At 39.4% G+C, this 15,964-nt stretch overlaps 1 long non-coding RNA gene across 1 annotated transcript; it reads left to right on the forward strand.

The window, feature by feature from the left end:
• Positions 1-4,659: 4,659 nt before the first annotated feature.
• On the forward strand, positions 4,660-15,884 carry LOC308392330. The gene is made up of 3 exons (XR_013970796.1): positions 4,660-4,811; positions 12,020-12,115; positions 15,310-15,884. It is a non-coding gene; the product is annotated as an uncharacterized lncRNA (long non-coding RNA).
• The last annotated feature ends 80 nt before the right edge of the window (positions 15,885-15,964 follow it).

Raw genomic sequence — 15,964 nt, forward strand, 5'->3', positions numbered from 1 at the left:
TAATCACATGAGCCGAGGTGTGAAACTGGGTGTGGGTCCCAATCAGCTAGGGTTTCGGGTGAGCTCATTGTGAAACCTAGCCCCACCTTATCATGCGAATTCCTGAGGTCAGATGGCCCAGGATGTGAGTGGGCGTTAAGGCGTCTGGGAAGGGATCTCAAAACTGGATTATAGATGGCAGACAGTTGGTGTCGTAACCACTGCCTCTGTTCAAAGATGGTCGCTCACAGTGGACATAGATGGCTTCTTTCACTCCTCTTTCAAACCATCTGTCCTCTCTGTCCAAAATGTGAACATTGGCATCTTCGAAAGAGTGTCCTTTATCCTTAAGATGCAGATGGACTGCTGAGTCTTGTCCTGTGGAGGTGGCTCTTCTATGTTGTGCCATGCGCTTGTGAAGTGGCTGTTTGGTCTCTCCAATGTAGAGGTATGGACATTCCTCGCTACACTGTACAGCATACACCACATTGTTAAGTTTGTGTACACACAAACTTAACAATGTTGAAGTCCAGACGCTTTTCTTTCCAAGCTCCTTAGATATCCAAAATTCACAAATGCCATGAAATACTTGAGCTATTGAGTTCCAGTGACTCTATTTAGACAAAGGGAGAACTTAAGAGGCCAGAACTGTTTTGTAAACATGTTTATTTCTGCTGTAAAGCTGAATATTTTAACTCTATGGAGATTGACTCACTTTTGGTTCCTCTGGTGGACACTGGAGGAACTGCAGCTCACACTTGTTTTCTTGTTTTATTTGTTTGCTGGGAAAAGTAGACACCATCTGAGTGTTCACAAGAAGACAATAACCAGTTTCAGGGTGATTTTTTTCTTTTTTGTCGTCTGTCTGTACACAAATTGCTGAACCATGACGAGCTCCAGAACAGCTGCGTGATTCACAGCAGAATTACTGGAAGCACAGTAAAAAGGCACCTGTAGAACATTTTGTTTATCTGATGAAACCGTGGATATGAAGTCTTTTATTCTACTTTAAAGGGGGAAGTTCAAGCTGTTCCACATAAACACCCATCAATCCATCCACCCATGGGCTGGAGCTTATCGCAGCAAAAATGTCACAGGGCAAAAACTGTTTCATAATTTGGATTGTTTAAAGCAGTCAGTATTTCTCTTGAGTGCATGAAGTAGTCACTTGTAATGGTTAAAGAAAATCCACGTTATAATTTAAGATGAAAGTTAGTAATTCCCAGTAAGTGTATATTTGTGCTGGACAAATATGCACTTACAGGCTGTTCACACAGGAACACAGATGAGACAAAAGATGAAGGTAACCTTGACTGATTGATGAATGAGGGGAAGAGAAGAAAGAAGCCAGCAGCATAAAGAGACCACAGACCTTGGATGAAACCTTCCTGGTGGAACCGCTGCAAAGAAACCACTACAATCCTTTTAACACAGCCGAACTAAACCAAGCTGAGATGGTTTGGCATGCAGACGTGGGAACTCCTTCCAAGCTGCTGGAGGAGCTCCAGTGGTGCAAAGCCGCTATCAAAGCAAAGAGGGGGCGACTGTGAAGAATCAGGAGAATCTTAAATATGAAACCCAGTTTGTTTTCCATTTTCTGTTGTTCGGTACAAACATTTGTTATCCCACTGACTTCAGTTCTGTACTGCACTGTGGAAAAAGAGTCAAAATAAAGTGATGAATGAGTAGATGGGCTTGAACTTGTGACAAGTTCTACAGCAGGATCTTGTAATCATTTTAACTGTGTGATAGCGAGCTCTAATTATAAGTGGTTATCTCTGTTTTCTATATGATTTTATTTGGTAGCTGCCACATATCATGAGTACATGTGATATTTTTTCATAAAGCCCATTTGTAATTTTTTGATGGTAATCAGTATAGATGGTGACACCAGCTAGAAAATATTATTTTTTGAAGACAAAGTCAACTAGAATTCTTACTTGTTCGACTGTTCGATGTCTGAAATGACTCTTTATACCAGTGGTGTCAAACATAAGGTCCAGGGGCCATAATCAGCTTGGGAAAGACTTAAATCTGGCCCTCTGGACAGTTTTAAAAAATGTGACGGAAAGAAGGCATCAATTTTGTACTCTCAACTGTATTTTCATAAGTTTTACACTACTAACAAAACACTTTCATGGCCATTCATACAACACCAAGGTAATCATGTAACAGATAACAATTAAATGCCAGATGTTCCTTTTTTTTTATTTCTCATTACAGAAATGTGACTTTTTTTTTAACAGTGGGTCCATATTTAAAAGGAATTTTCGTTTTCTTTGAATTAACTCTTTTAAATGTATTATTAAATTAGAAAGAGTGTGATTAGTGTCACCAGCATTTCTTTATCGTGTAGAAGAAGAAGCACATTGTTGAACTTGTGCTCATCACACAGATTAAATGTGAAGTTAAACTTTGCTACCCTGACAGAAACAGGAGATTCACTGGCTCAGCCCACTCAAAGCAGGTTGCATGTGGCCCACAATGTAAAATGAGTTTCACATCCCTGCTTTATACTGTATATAAATGATGACATACTGTATATCATTTTCTGTTGCTTAGGAGTGTAGTAGTAGAGGTAGTACTTTTGTTTAATCTCCTAGCACTTCTTACCAAATCTCTCCTTTGGCTCCAAGAAGCATCCTGTCCACAGCTTTGACTGCACACTGCCTTTTTAAAATGCTTTTCTGATGGTTTGATCTCTTGCTAATCCAGTGCACATGTTAAAGTGTCCTCAGGTGATCAGCAGGCCATCCTAAATTGCCTCGATTGGATTGGAAGCGTGTGCCACTGAGCTGGACCTCTCCACTGTGTGCTGTTGGAGCTTTTTGGAGCATTTTAATGGCATGATCAAATTCTGTGTGGTACAGACTGTCTAGGGCTCCAGTTTTAGAAAGGGAAACTTCAGTATTTTATAAGTCTGTTACTCATTAGCACTCATTAACAGATCTGTGTTTAGGCTTTGCACTGCTACACAAAACTCTCATCCAATTACAGTCACTTCTGGCTCCAAACAGCAAACATGGTGGAGTCAGTGGGTGCCAGCAGCTGTCAAATTCAGGTTTGTGAAACAGGTTGCTGTGACTTAGTGGTGTGGGAGATCTCTTATCTGAGCGCATGCTGGATTCAATATTAGCTGCCTTAATGTGGACCAAATTGTCCATGACGGTGTACAAGACATAGTTTTTGGATTGCACACTGGTGAATTTGACACCCTGTCGTTCCATATCATTAAAAAAAAAAAAACTCACATTGTTACCTTTCAGACTTCAGTGGTCAGTGAGTTTATTACAGCTGCAGGACTGTCAGCAGACATTAAAATGGACTTTTTAAATTAACCCATCAAAATGAGCACAACAAACTCCACTGACAGACAGAGCAACATAGTCCAGACAGGAAGGGCAGAACAAGCCAGTTTATTGGTCTGTCTGTCCGTTTGTCCTTCCTGCTTGTCCCTGTTTCTGGCTGTCTCTGTCTGTCTCCTCCACTGTCGCATTCAACAGAAGGACGGATCACTATTAAGCAGGGAAAAACAGCGTAATGCGCCAGTCGGTGTACTTGAATTTCCTCTCGGTTGCACTATTTGGCAAAAGAATGAGGGGCGGGGAGAGAGAGTGAGAAGAGTGAAGGCAGCAGCAATACTGCCGGAAGTGTGGCTCTGGAGTACAATAAAGGCTTTATTCTCGCCTGTATGACTATTAAGTTAAATTAAATAAATTGATAGGAAATTAGATTTTTTTTTACATATGAAAATTAAGAAAAAAATACCTTTGTGAAATAAATATAGAAGGACTATGAGTAACAGCTTCTCCTTTCTTTAAATGCTTTTGATATGATTTGAATTTGCTGGTGTTGTAATAATATTTTGTATGATTCAAGTTCAATATGTGAGTTCTTTCCTATGCAACCTCAGAAAATAAAGAATATCATGTCTATGTCTTGCAAAGTTAACTATAACTTTTATCTATAAATTTACCTTTTCTTTTTTTCTGACTATTTTTTTCTTAGAAAATTTACGTTTTTTCACCATAAAGTTGCAATTTCTTCCTTGCACATTTTCCTGTTTTTTCCCCTTAAACTTTGTCATGAATTTACTTAGTTTTTTTTCTCAAGTTACCAATTTTCTTTCATCAATTTGGCAGATTTCTTTTCTTATGAATTTTCCTGTTTAGTTCTTGTAAATGTGGCAGTTGTTTTCTTGCAAATTTTCTTGCTTTTCCTCATACATTTGTCTGTGTTTTGTTGTCAACGGTTTTCTCATTAATGTATCATTCTTCTAATAAGTTTGCAGATTACTTGTAAATGTCCCCCTTTTTTGACACGTTTCCACATTCATATTCCTACATTTTCTCCCTAGTGTGTCAATTTCTTTTACTTCTCTTATAAATTGGCCTTTTCTCATAAATGTGGCTGTTTTTTCCTGCAAATGTGCTTATTTTTCTTATACATGACCCAAACACAATTCATGAAAATTTGTTTTTTTCTACTAACTTTTCCAGCTTGGTCTCTACTTGTCCAGCCCCTAATTTTTAGCTATTTATTTATTTTTAATTCCTCCAGTGGCACCAATAACTTCGTCACAAAACAGCTGCTTGTTCGTTCGTGTGGTTAAAGTTTTGCACGTCTTTCTTTTGGGCGCTTTTATTATGAAAGGCTTGACCGGAAACATGGCGCCTGGCCGCCTTTAGCTTATCTCTTCGTGGTGAGATGGCCGTGGAGTCTCAGAGGTTCCTGTGAAGTCGAAACGGGCTCTGTGGACAGACAGCAGGAGGCGAGAGAAAGTCCCTCGTTAACGGTCCTCTTCGGCCTCCGTGTTTTAAATGATATCAACGGTAAGACGGAAACAAACATGCACGTGTCTGCTAGCTAGCTAGCTAGTTAGCGCGCAGGTAAACAAGCAGAAACAAAAACACCGTGAGCGCTCGTTTTGTTGGTTACGTGCTCCCGCCGAGGGGGAGGGGCGGGGGGAGCATCAGCAGCGGCAGACTGGGTTAGGTCCGTCTGCCGCTGCTGCTGCTGCCTTTCTGTCTGGGACACTGCTGCCTTTTCCGTAGAAATGCCTTTCCCGGACGCCCCCTTGTCTTCCGCAACTCTGAGGCCCCTATCCGCCCCTTTCCCCTCTCATCTGGAGCTGTAAATAATAGTGAGTATAAAAGAAACCGAGCAACATGGCTGACGCTGGCCCTGCAGAACCTGCTTGGTCGTTTTGTCAGTGCAGATGATGACTGTATGATGATTATTGTGTACATATTTTTTCTAACTGAGCAGATTTGCTCGATGCTCATCAGACTCCCTTGCAGAGAATAAAGGAAGAGGTGTGGGGGCTCGTGCTGCTGCTGCCATGCTGCAGATTAAAAACAGTGTGTGTAAGTCAGCCTCTGGGTTTGCTGCATTGTCTCAGTCAAATGCAGCCAATAAAGTAATTGGTTTTGCATGTTACTGGAAGCGGATTTAAATCCTCCAGCCTGATGGTAGCTACGCCCCCTGTGCCAACTTGTAACCAAAGCAAAGGTCACCTGGAGGCTGGTCCCCCAGGTGAAGCTGTAGCTTACCTGCTGTTGCTTCCCTCACTGAACAGAAAATCAGTAAGGTTTGGGAGTGAATGTGTATTTTTGTCTTTGTCTTTTTGTTTTCTTAGCACCCCAGTGAATGTTAAATATTTGATTTTCCAGTCCTGCTTTTTTGTGTAACCTGAAGGTGACACCGACTCTACCTTTTAGTTTCTCTATTTCTATTTTAATTTTAGCCTACCTGTGTGTCTCTCCTGTTGTTTATCTGCTCTGATGTATTTTTGCACTAGTAAGCCAGTCACTGCACCTCCTCCTCCCTCTTCCTTTTCTATTTTATGTCAGGGTCCAGACCTCCAGTGCTGAAAAATGAAGCAAAAAAACAAACAAAACAACAACCCTGCAGTTCCTCTAATGGCCACTAGAGGCTCCAACAGTTGTTAAAGCTGTTAAAATGGCCAACTTTACAGTTTACAAATTTTCTTGAAGCCAGTAGTGTCGTGGTTACTTTGTGCACTTAGCAAGTGAAAGGTTGCTAAGCTCAAAGCTAATATGCTTTAATGTTGCTACAGTCACCTGTTTCAGCATTCACCTGTCCGTCAAAGAGGCCATGCCCCTAACTTTAAACCTCAGCAAAATCACAACAGGTGACTTATATAAACGTTATGTAGACTGTATAGTTGCCATGCAGGTGGAAAATATCCATAAAGACCAAAACTGTTTTATCAGGTTGCAAACATTTTAACATGATGGTCTATGAGGACTGACTCTGTTGTAACCAGCCTCTAGTGGGCATTAGAGGAATTGCAGTTTTTGACACTTCCACGTTACATCATTGTTATCATGGACAATGATGTCCCATTGTCCATGGGACATCATTGTCAGTGATGCCTGTAGTCTGTAACACAAGCTGACAGAGGTCAGTGATGATCATACAGTCGCCCTTCTGGTGTTTATTAATGAAAGAAAACCATTTAAAAAAACATGAAGAAAATGAATAAATTATATAAAGTCAGCATGATAAGAATCTAAATGAGTGGCTATGCCGTCAAAGACACCAGAACACCAAACCTGCCAGAAACCTTTTTGAGCTCAGTGTTACACTGTTTAAAAGCACATGTTAGGGAAACTCTAGATTTATTTTACTTTCTGAATCACGACCCTGAAGAACAGTTTGGGCAGTGCTGGGACTTGATGTAATCCAGATGTTTTGGGAGGTGAAAGAACCCCAGAATTCCTCCATAGATTTTTCTAGTCTGGGTTTCCTTACGGTACCCCTACAGAGTGTGTGAGTACTCGTATTACTGTTGTTGTGGAGACGGATCTGTTCACGCAGTCACATTGCGGGGATGTGCAGCTCTTTCCAGTCCCCGTGAGCTCAGGTGTTAAATCTTTAAGGTTCACACTTGGTTACGGGTTAAGCTCGGGAATGTTGTCAGCCCTGATGGGGTAATTCTCCAGGAAATGAATGCAAGTGAGCTATTAGTTGGACCGAATGACGCTGATTCGTTGCTGTCCAGATTTCCTCTTCCCCTCAGGACGGCAGATGACTAATCCTGTGTTGCTCCAGGCAACGAGAGGAAAATCATCACCAGCTGCAGCCAAGCACTGCAGAGCGTCTCTGGTGTTTCTGGTGGGTTAGTCTCCTCTGCAGGTGAGCGGGAGCGTGTTTGAACATCTGCTCTGCTGATAAAACCATCAGAAAACCCGTTTTTCTTTCCTCGCTAGTTCTGCTGCCCAGCACCAAACCATTTGCTCTCTTATTGTGAAACATGTGCTGATGGATCAACCCAACGAGTGAGCAATCAGTAGTGAAGGAAACATACAGCCTCTGAGGCCGGTTTCACAAAGATGGAGCTTGATTATGGTTGATTTAAAACGAATAGAATACCTTCATACTGAAAGAACACATCCAGCTGCTTACCCCAGTAGAAAATGTTGGTTAGAAGAAGAGGAAGCTCACAGGGAACGCTTAAAACGATTAAAAATGGTGCTGAGGTTATGTGGTGGGGGTTTTTATTTTTTTGTTTCTGTGGATAGATCGTGAACAGGATGTCAGCAGTCAGATTCGGGCAGTTTAGTAGTAAATCATGGCATTTTTGCTAAAGTGGGCGTTTATAGAGATTCACAATGGCTCATTCTTCTGCAGAAGTATACAGTGTGGAAACGTTGGGCAATGTTAAATAAAATGTAGTATAAAATCAGACTGCTGTTTTTAAACAAAGTCAACATCTGGCTTGTTAGCTTGTTAGCTCGTTAGCTTTCACGCGTCTGTTATTTCACTGATGGCCTCAAAATTATTTGAAATTTCAAGGAAATTTGCGATAATGATGTAAATAGGTAAAAACAAATACTGAACAATATTTTTGTGTGATTGCAGCTTGCAGGCAGCAGCGTTACTGTGTTATAGCAGTGATGAAGCATAAGTCAAATAACAGTCAAGAACAGAAGTTGCCTATGTTGCGTTTTCAATGGAAACTTTAAGTAAAAGTATAGTAAAACTGCTTAATACTGCTTAATAATAATAATTCAGGTAGTGTAACCTTCACATAATGAAACTGAAAAATATTTTGTACCTGGGATGTTTCCTGTTAACCAGTTACTTAAAGCCCTCCTTTTCTACCATGCAACTGCATCAGTAATTTGGTCCAGCAAGCGAGTGCTCCGTTGTTTATTATTAGTCATTTGTTTATGCTAATAACATAAACAAATGTTATTAGCATTTATTTATGGAGGCTGAGACGCTGCTCTCGCTCTCACGGATGTCTGAAGTTTCGTTTTATGTTTAAGGGAACATAAACTCATACCACCTTTATATTATATGACCTTTTTGTAATCACTTTAAAATTTATAGCAGTATTATTGTAGACTGCATCATGTGTCACAGCCCTAATTTTTATTCATTTATTTATTAACCTTTATTTAACCAGGAAGATCCCATTGAGATTAAAAACCTCTTTTTCAAGGGAGGCCTGGCCAAGATAGGCAGCAGCAGATGTCTCACAGTTACAGAAATTACTCAAACACAGGCAGCAACAACACACATGCAACAATAAGTAAAAGAATACAAATAAAATAAAATAAAATTTAATAAAATTCAAATAAAAATAAAAAAGTCAGTTAAAATGACAATCAATCTAATTGAAACACTTGCAAGTTATGGACTTGGCCTCAAGGATTCGTAGTTTGGATTTAAAAGCACTTAATGAAATGAATTCAGTCATTTTCCATTCCTTCTGCAGTTTGTTCCAAGCCGAGGGGGCTAAATGGACAAAAGCTCTTTTACCAAGTTCAGTTCGGGCAAATGGAATCACCATAATCCAGCACAGGCAAGAATGTTGCAGCAACAAGCCGCTTCTTTGTATTAAAAGAGAAACACAACTTATTTTGAAAATCAAATCTCAATTAGCAGTCACTTCAATTGCTCGCCTCAAAGCAGGGAAAAGTTCATGTCACAACCAGTTATTTTGCAGCTCAACCACCAGGCCTGAAGTAGATTCGAAAAATCGTTGTCAAGATCGATGAAGAAGCGAGGGATGGACAGACGTACAGAGATTTCCCACGTTGTTGGGAAGATGGCAGTGGAGTTCAGTCGGGGCAAGTCTTGAAGGTGTAGGTTTGAAGTCTTGAGCACAGCAGACAGTGAGCAGTTAGGGGGTCAGATGTGATACGTAACAACCCGCATACAGTTAAATAATACACTGCAGGCCTTCCTCCCAGGCTCCACTGATTAATAATTGAAGTCTCATGTTCAGGACATGAAACCTGCTCTCTCTTTTCCAACGTGAGATACAAGGTGCAGCGTGGCCTGTTGCCAGTTAGGAAAAAATATGTAATATTCAAGGAAAAGCTTTTGTAGTGCATGTATAGAGGTAGGTCTTTAATTCTAATTACTGATTTGACCAGTTCCCGCCTGATGGTGGATAAATGAGCACTTGTGTTGTCAGTTTTCAGATCAGGATATTGACTACAGATTTCACGATCTTTCGTCATCTTCAAGTGTTTGACAGTCAGGCGGCGTGCCGTGTCTAATTTAGGCATGTCTGTGAGCAAGGCGGTTATCCACCCACTGGTTGTTCTGGCAGAAACAGCGTTTGTGTGTTGGTTCAAGCTCCCGTCTGATGAATAAAACAAAGTTAAGAGGGTCTGATAAATATTGCAGCCTGCGATCAGAGTTCAGGGCCGATGCTCAGTTTGGATGGCAGATTCATCTCTCTGTCCCTTAAACCTGTTCTGAATATCCTGTCCCTCACCTGGAATTTGCTATAAATCAATAAAATCTGAGGGAACAGGTGTGCTTTGAAGATGGCTGTCAAATGGAAGACTTCTAGTAACTACCAAATTTACAAAACTTTCACTGGTGGATTTTAATTACGTGTTTAAGTAAAATTGTCACAGTTTATCACAGAAAATTAGTTTGAAGTGCCGACTTACTATAATCATGTAAGTCAAGATCCATTGACATGCTTCTTTTTATTTAATATTTTAGGGTTTTGTGGCTGTTTATTTTTCTTTGAAGGCGGTATTGAGATTGTTCGTGGGTCAGCTCTGGCTCTTGGGTGTGTCCCGATGCTTTTGCCTGAATGTAATCTTCCATATTTTGTCTAGATTTCACTTTTTAAGGTTTTTCTACTTTGTTATTTGTTTTTATTCGCGATATTCTGCAGTCATGCAGATGTTGTTGGGTCTGTTGTGGTAAACTAAGAGCCGAGCCCGAAGGCAACGCCGTCAATTTACTGGTCGATCTGTCAGACCTTAACAGAGAGAGAATTTAAATATGAAGATGTTATTGTGATGTGATCACAGCATGGAACTTCATTATGACACATGTCATTTACTGTAACATCAAAAACATTTAGGGTTATTTTCTGAGTAATACGAGAAAGCCATCGGTGCTGAATAATTGTTTAATGAAATGATTTCTGTCACAGGTTTGAATCTGGTTTTGCTGAAGAGGGTTGAGCAAAACGAGCTCCAGGTCCTAGAAAGCGACCTGCTGAACCGCTCATCAACTGTGCTGAATACTGCAGACCGGGTAACCACTGCACAGCCTCATTAACCGCCTCAGTTTGTCTCTACTTTTAGATAAAATTGGTGTAATTTTAAAGCCATTATGTGATGATAATTATAACACTAATTTTTTGTTGGGTCTTTGTGGATTGATGATGCACATTCAGTCGTGTGTGAAAGAAAGTTTCCACAGGACTCTCTGCAGCTCTGTGAAAAACTAAGTGTGTCCTGTGATTCAGAGGCTTGTAGACTCACCTTTAGCAGGAGTAACCTGAAGTAATGTTTGACTATCAGTCCCTCATGTTCTTGTGGAGGAATTTTGACCCACACTTCTTGTGACGTTGCTTCAGTTTATTGATGTTTGCAGGCATTTGTTGTTTCACAGCTCTCTGAAGGTCCCACCACAGCATTTCAGTCAGGTTGAGGTCTGGACTTTAACTGGGCCATTGCATCACCTCGATTCTTTTTCGGCCATTTTATTGTTGATTTGTTCCTGTGCACACTTGAGTGCTCCAGACCAGAAAACTCACAAAATATCCAGTTTTGGACCATTCTGTTTTTGATTAACAACACCTTGATGCTACTTACCCTCCTAATTCCTATGCAAGCACTTAGGGTGAATTTAGTTTTTCACAGGACTGTAAAACTGGCTGACATCCAGCAAAGACAACAAGTTAATCTTACGGTATTTAACAGAAATGAGTGTTTTTTTGTCATTTCAGACATTTGACAGAAAAATCTCTCTTAATCCTAAGGAAATGAAACCCCAATTTAATAAAGCTTGTCACCAATCATATTGGTGATTTGAAGTTTCTATTTAGTAGAAAGTGGGATGTTATTTCATAGATTTGGACCACACTCATCCTCAGCTTCACATGTAAGAATACTTTAGTTGTGTCCCATCATCTTTCTGATTCTTACGTCTGGGATCTGGTTGCATAATTGTGTGCTTATTAAACATTTTGTCTTCCGTGAACAATACAAATGAAAACAGTCACGGTATCAAGGTGCCGAGCCTCTAGGTGTAAGTGTGTGCACCATAGATAAAGAGCTTAAGGAAGGAAGAAAAGACTGAGGCTGTGTGCAAGTGGGTGTGTGATTGGATGAAGTGTATAGTGATTTGAGCTGAAGGAAAAAGTTCAGTATAAAAATGTCACTTCACCTCTTCCTCCCAGTGCACATAATATTTGATACCAACATGTTCTATGTATGTAAAGATATGTGCATGTATTATACAGGCAATAGTAGTTAGCGCAGCTTGATCAAGGAGTATTATATTTAGTATTAAAATACTTAAGCAGTTAAATGGGGTCAGAGTTGTTGAGTTCCCCCCCCTGCATCTGGTCTTTGTGCCCCACCAAGCTCTACTTGTGTTGGACCTGTTTGAATGGAAAATTCCCAAAACAGAAAGGCTCTGACATCATGTTTTGTTGATCATGTACAAACATTTTCCACCACTAGATGTCAGTAAAGTCACAGATAATAACTCCTCTGTGTTTTGTTTTGTTTTTTGTCCTTGGCAGGTTTGAGCTGTAGCTGTGTGGCCGGGCAGCCTGGCTGCCCCCCTGCCTCCAGATGAATGAAGAACACTCCGGGACACAGAGACACAGCTGATACAGGTCAGGACGCCCTCACTGCCCCGACACACACTGCTGCACAGAAATAGTGTTTGTTTTCTGTTGCATTTCCAGTCAAGTCCAGTGTGTTAGAAATGAATACAGATAGTTGACCAGTCTTAATCATACCTCGTAAGACCTGTCATTCAAATCCAAAGATGGTTGTAGTGGTGACTTAGAGATACTGACAACTGCAAGCAGCAGTGATGAGTAGAAATTCCTGTTGTACTTTTAATGAAGTCAGCCTGAGTGGTGCATGCATTGCTGCTGCACTGTGGTACAAAGTCTCTGTGGGCCACGCAGCCACAAAGAAATTGACAGTCATGCAGAAGTGCATGACGGTGAACTCACTGTGAAATGATGAAGTTCATGAAACTTAGAGACTCACAGAAACTATAACACGCCTCTTTGGGTTAGGCGTGTTTGGATCTCAGAGGGTTCATTCATTTAAAATCTCCTTGAAACTTGCTGCAAAGAGAGAGTCCAACATAACCAAGTGTTTACTTTTGAAGCCCTAAGCTTTGGTCACTGTGTTTAAATGTCTCAGCGTTCACAAATTAAAGGCTAATGTAGCCACTGAAGAACACAGGCTGAGCCTAAATATTCAGTTTGGACTGTATATGAGACTCAAATTAAAGCAGGTGAATATTTTAAATGAATTATAAACTTCATCCGTCTTTCCAGTTTCTTAACTATTTATCTGTCTTGAGGTTGGGGGGGTGTCAAAGCTTACACAGGGCAGACGGCAGAGTAGTAAGCTGACAGTCACAGTGCTAACAGAGACAACCACATGTTGACAACCACACACTGTCAAATCCACTGCAATGGCCAGTCTAGATTCGCTCAGTGATATAAGATGCATAATTTTGGATTGTGGGAGGAAGGCGAAGTATCTAGAAAGAATCTGAAGAAACGACCCGGTGGCAAGCTTTGAGGTGACATCATATCACAGTTTGAAACAGCAGTGTTGAAGGGTTAGCAAAGACTTTACCATGTAAAAGCAGTTTAGGAATCTAGCCTACTTAAATTAGGGAACAAAGGTGGAGCGCTATCAGCTGAACATGAGTGATCATCACATCTTCTTCTTTAGGCTACGTCCACACGTACACGGGTATTTTTGAAAGCGCAGATTTTTCTATACGTAAATGCCATTTTGGGTCACTGAAAACAGAATTTTTTAAAAACTCCTGCCAGGCTGGAGATTTTCAAAAACTGTTTTTGCGTTTACGTGTGGACGAGGAATACGGAGATTCAGTCACACAATGTCAAAGGTGTGCGCCGTTTTTCACGTCACAGCGTGCGCGTAATTGTTTACATGAGATGAATTTCTTCAATGGCGGACATAAACAAAATACTGTTGCTGTTAATCTTACTATCTGCAGTTTCACACGCTTACATACAAAAACGCAGTTACTGCCCCTCCAGTTAGAAAGACAGAGGTGAACTGTCTTTCTAACAGAGTGAACTTCGGACGTGGCTTCTACATTCAACACAGACGCTCTCACAACCCAAATCCTGGTGCTGGTTTTGAATAAATTAAATTTAAAAAAAAGAATACAATCTATGTATGCTGTATGCATTTTGCTCTTTCCTAAGTTGTGAGTCCACACAACACTCAAAATACTGTCTTTAGTTATTAATATTTGAAATGATGAAGGCACTTGAAAAGTAACACCTAATTAGCTGCCTTTCCAGAAAAACAAAAACTTTTCGTTAGTACTTAAGGTTTTGTGAGGGTACAAAACCCTGTTTACTCTTTCCCTGCCAGGCTTCTAGACTTCTGATTGGCCAACATTTTGTTTTTAGTGTTTACATGTGAATGGAGATATGGAGGAAAAAAAAAAACGAAAACAGAAAATCTCAGTTTTCAAAAAGAAATAAAAAAATACACCTTTACAGATAGATAGGGCTGTGCGATATGACCAAAATCTCATATCCCGATATTAAGACATCTATCGTCCCGATAACGATTTAAATCACAAAAATGTAACATTTTCTGTAAATTCTGTGAATCTCGGGCAGCTCGACTTGCGGGAAGTGTTTCCAGCTGCACGTCATGTAGCTGGAGTCGAGTGTTTTAACCGACGCATGAAACGATACATTTTTAGACATAAGTTGTAACGGCCGCCGTTTTCTTTGTGAGTATTTATTACACGGCGTGCTGCGGGGAAAAGCCTGTTCTAACGTTTGAGTCTAAGGTTTAGTTTTTAGCACCTGCCGGCTCTTTTTTACTTCTCATCTGTAAATAATCTGCTCTTTCACGCGATTCAGTTTCTTTTGAAAAGTCTCAACAGGATCTTGAGCTTTATTGTGAAAGGTTTATGTGGAACATAAACAAGCGGACACGCGATGGTGCTACCGTTGTTGTTGCTAACGACAACGCATAAAAACAGGTGCTTGTCCGTCCGTAGTGTGGTTATATAAAATATAAGAGAAAGAGAGAACTTTAAGAAATGAATATAGCCGCTACAGTGACCATCAAAACGGTGAAAAAAATATTGCCGTAAACAGTTTATTTTGTGACACCACGAAACAAACGATAGCGTAAAATGAAACGACAGACGTTTTTATATCGTCATCTGATATATATCGTTATATCCCATACGGTAAAAAAATATATTTTAAAATACATTTTGAAATATATTTCAAAATATACAAAAAATGGCCAAAAAATATATGTGCTAAAATACATTTTAAAATATATTTATATATTTAAAATGTATTTTAGCACATATATTTTTTGGCCATTTTTTGTATATTTTGAAATGTATTTCAAAATGTATTTTAAAATACATTTTGAAATATGTTTATGTATTTTGAAATGTTTTTTAGCACATATATTTTTTGGCCATTTTTTGTATATTTTGAAATATATTAATAAAATATATTTCAAAATACAATTTAAATTTATTTAAAATCATTCAAAAAAATATAAATTTAACCCTTCATATATTTCTAAGAAAACACATTCACATGTAACATCTGAAAGAAATCTTTATTTGATGTTTAAAACATACATATAGCATATCAATCAAGCAAGGAATATTCATTTTATAAGTTTATTCTCATTACATACTCAAACATTCTAAAAGAAACACACACACATATACATATATGTGTGTGTGTGTGTATATGTGTGTGTGATTGTATGAACATAAGTCAGCATACTTAAAATGTAATTTCTTTTCCTTTTCCAGCAGTCTCAGTTCCCCCAGCTTTCACGGCAATCCTCAAAGCCCTTCTGGACACGCTGGGAAACCCCTTCCTTACCGCCACTGTAACAAACAAAAGTCACAGTTCTATTACTTTTATCAGAGTTAAAATAAAAATGTGATTTATGTTAGCTGGCTTCATTTAGCAAACAGATATTTCTGTTTATATAGATACAGATATTAATACAGATATATTTTACGCATAATTTTACCTCTTTTTTTTCCTAGATGGGAAGTCTATCCAGTTCACATTACAGTAATGCTAACACCCCTTTTGGTCGTCTCTCCTTACCTTCCAGCATTCATAAATCTGTTGACCTTCTTTGTCTGAGACCAACCACTACAATGCATCATCACCTATTTGTATTGGTAACTTACTTTACAACCTATTTTAATGGTTGCAAAGTAAGTTACTTGTGCTGTATGCAATTTTAGATACACAGAAAGTCTTCACTTACTATATATGGCTGTCATAGTGTCCTTATCAAGGGCAGTTCTTCACTCTGCGCCGATGTCCGTTTTGCTCTGTCCTCCTATAAAAAGCATGAACATTTGAGTGTTTGACTAGTTTTAGATTTCCAAAAATTTGATATTTGTACAACTAAACATTTGAACTACAATATATGCTATTGAGCGATAC

Source organism: Rhamphochromis sp. 'chilingali' (assembly GCF_963969265.1).
Source record: "Rhamphochromis sp. 'chilingali' genome assembly, chromosome: 2".
Classification (NCBI taxonomy): domain Eukaryota; kingdom Metazoa; phylum Chordata; class Actinopteri; order Cichliformes; family Cichlidae; genus Rhamphochromis; species Rhamphochromis sp. 'chilingali'.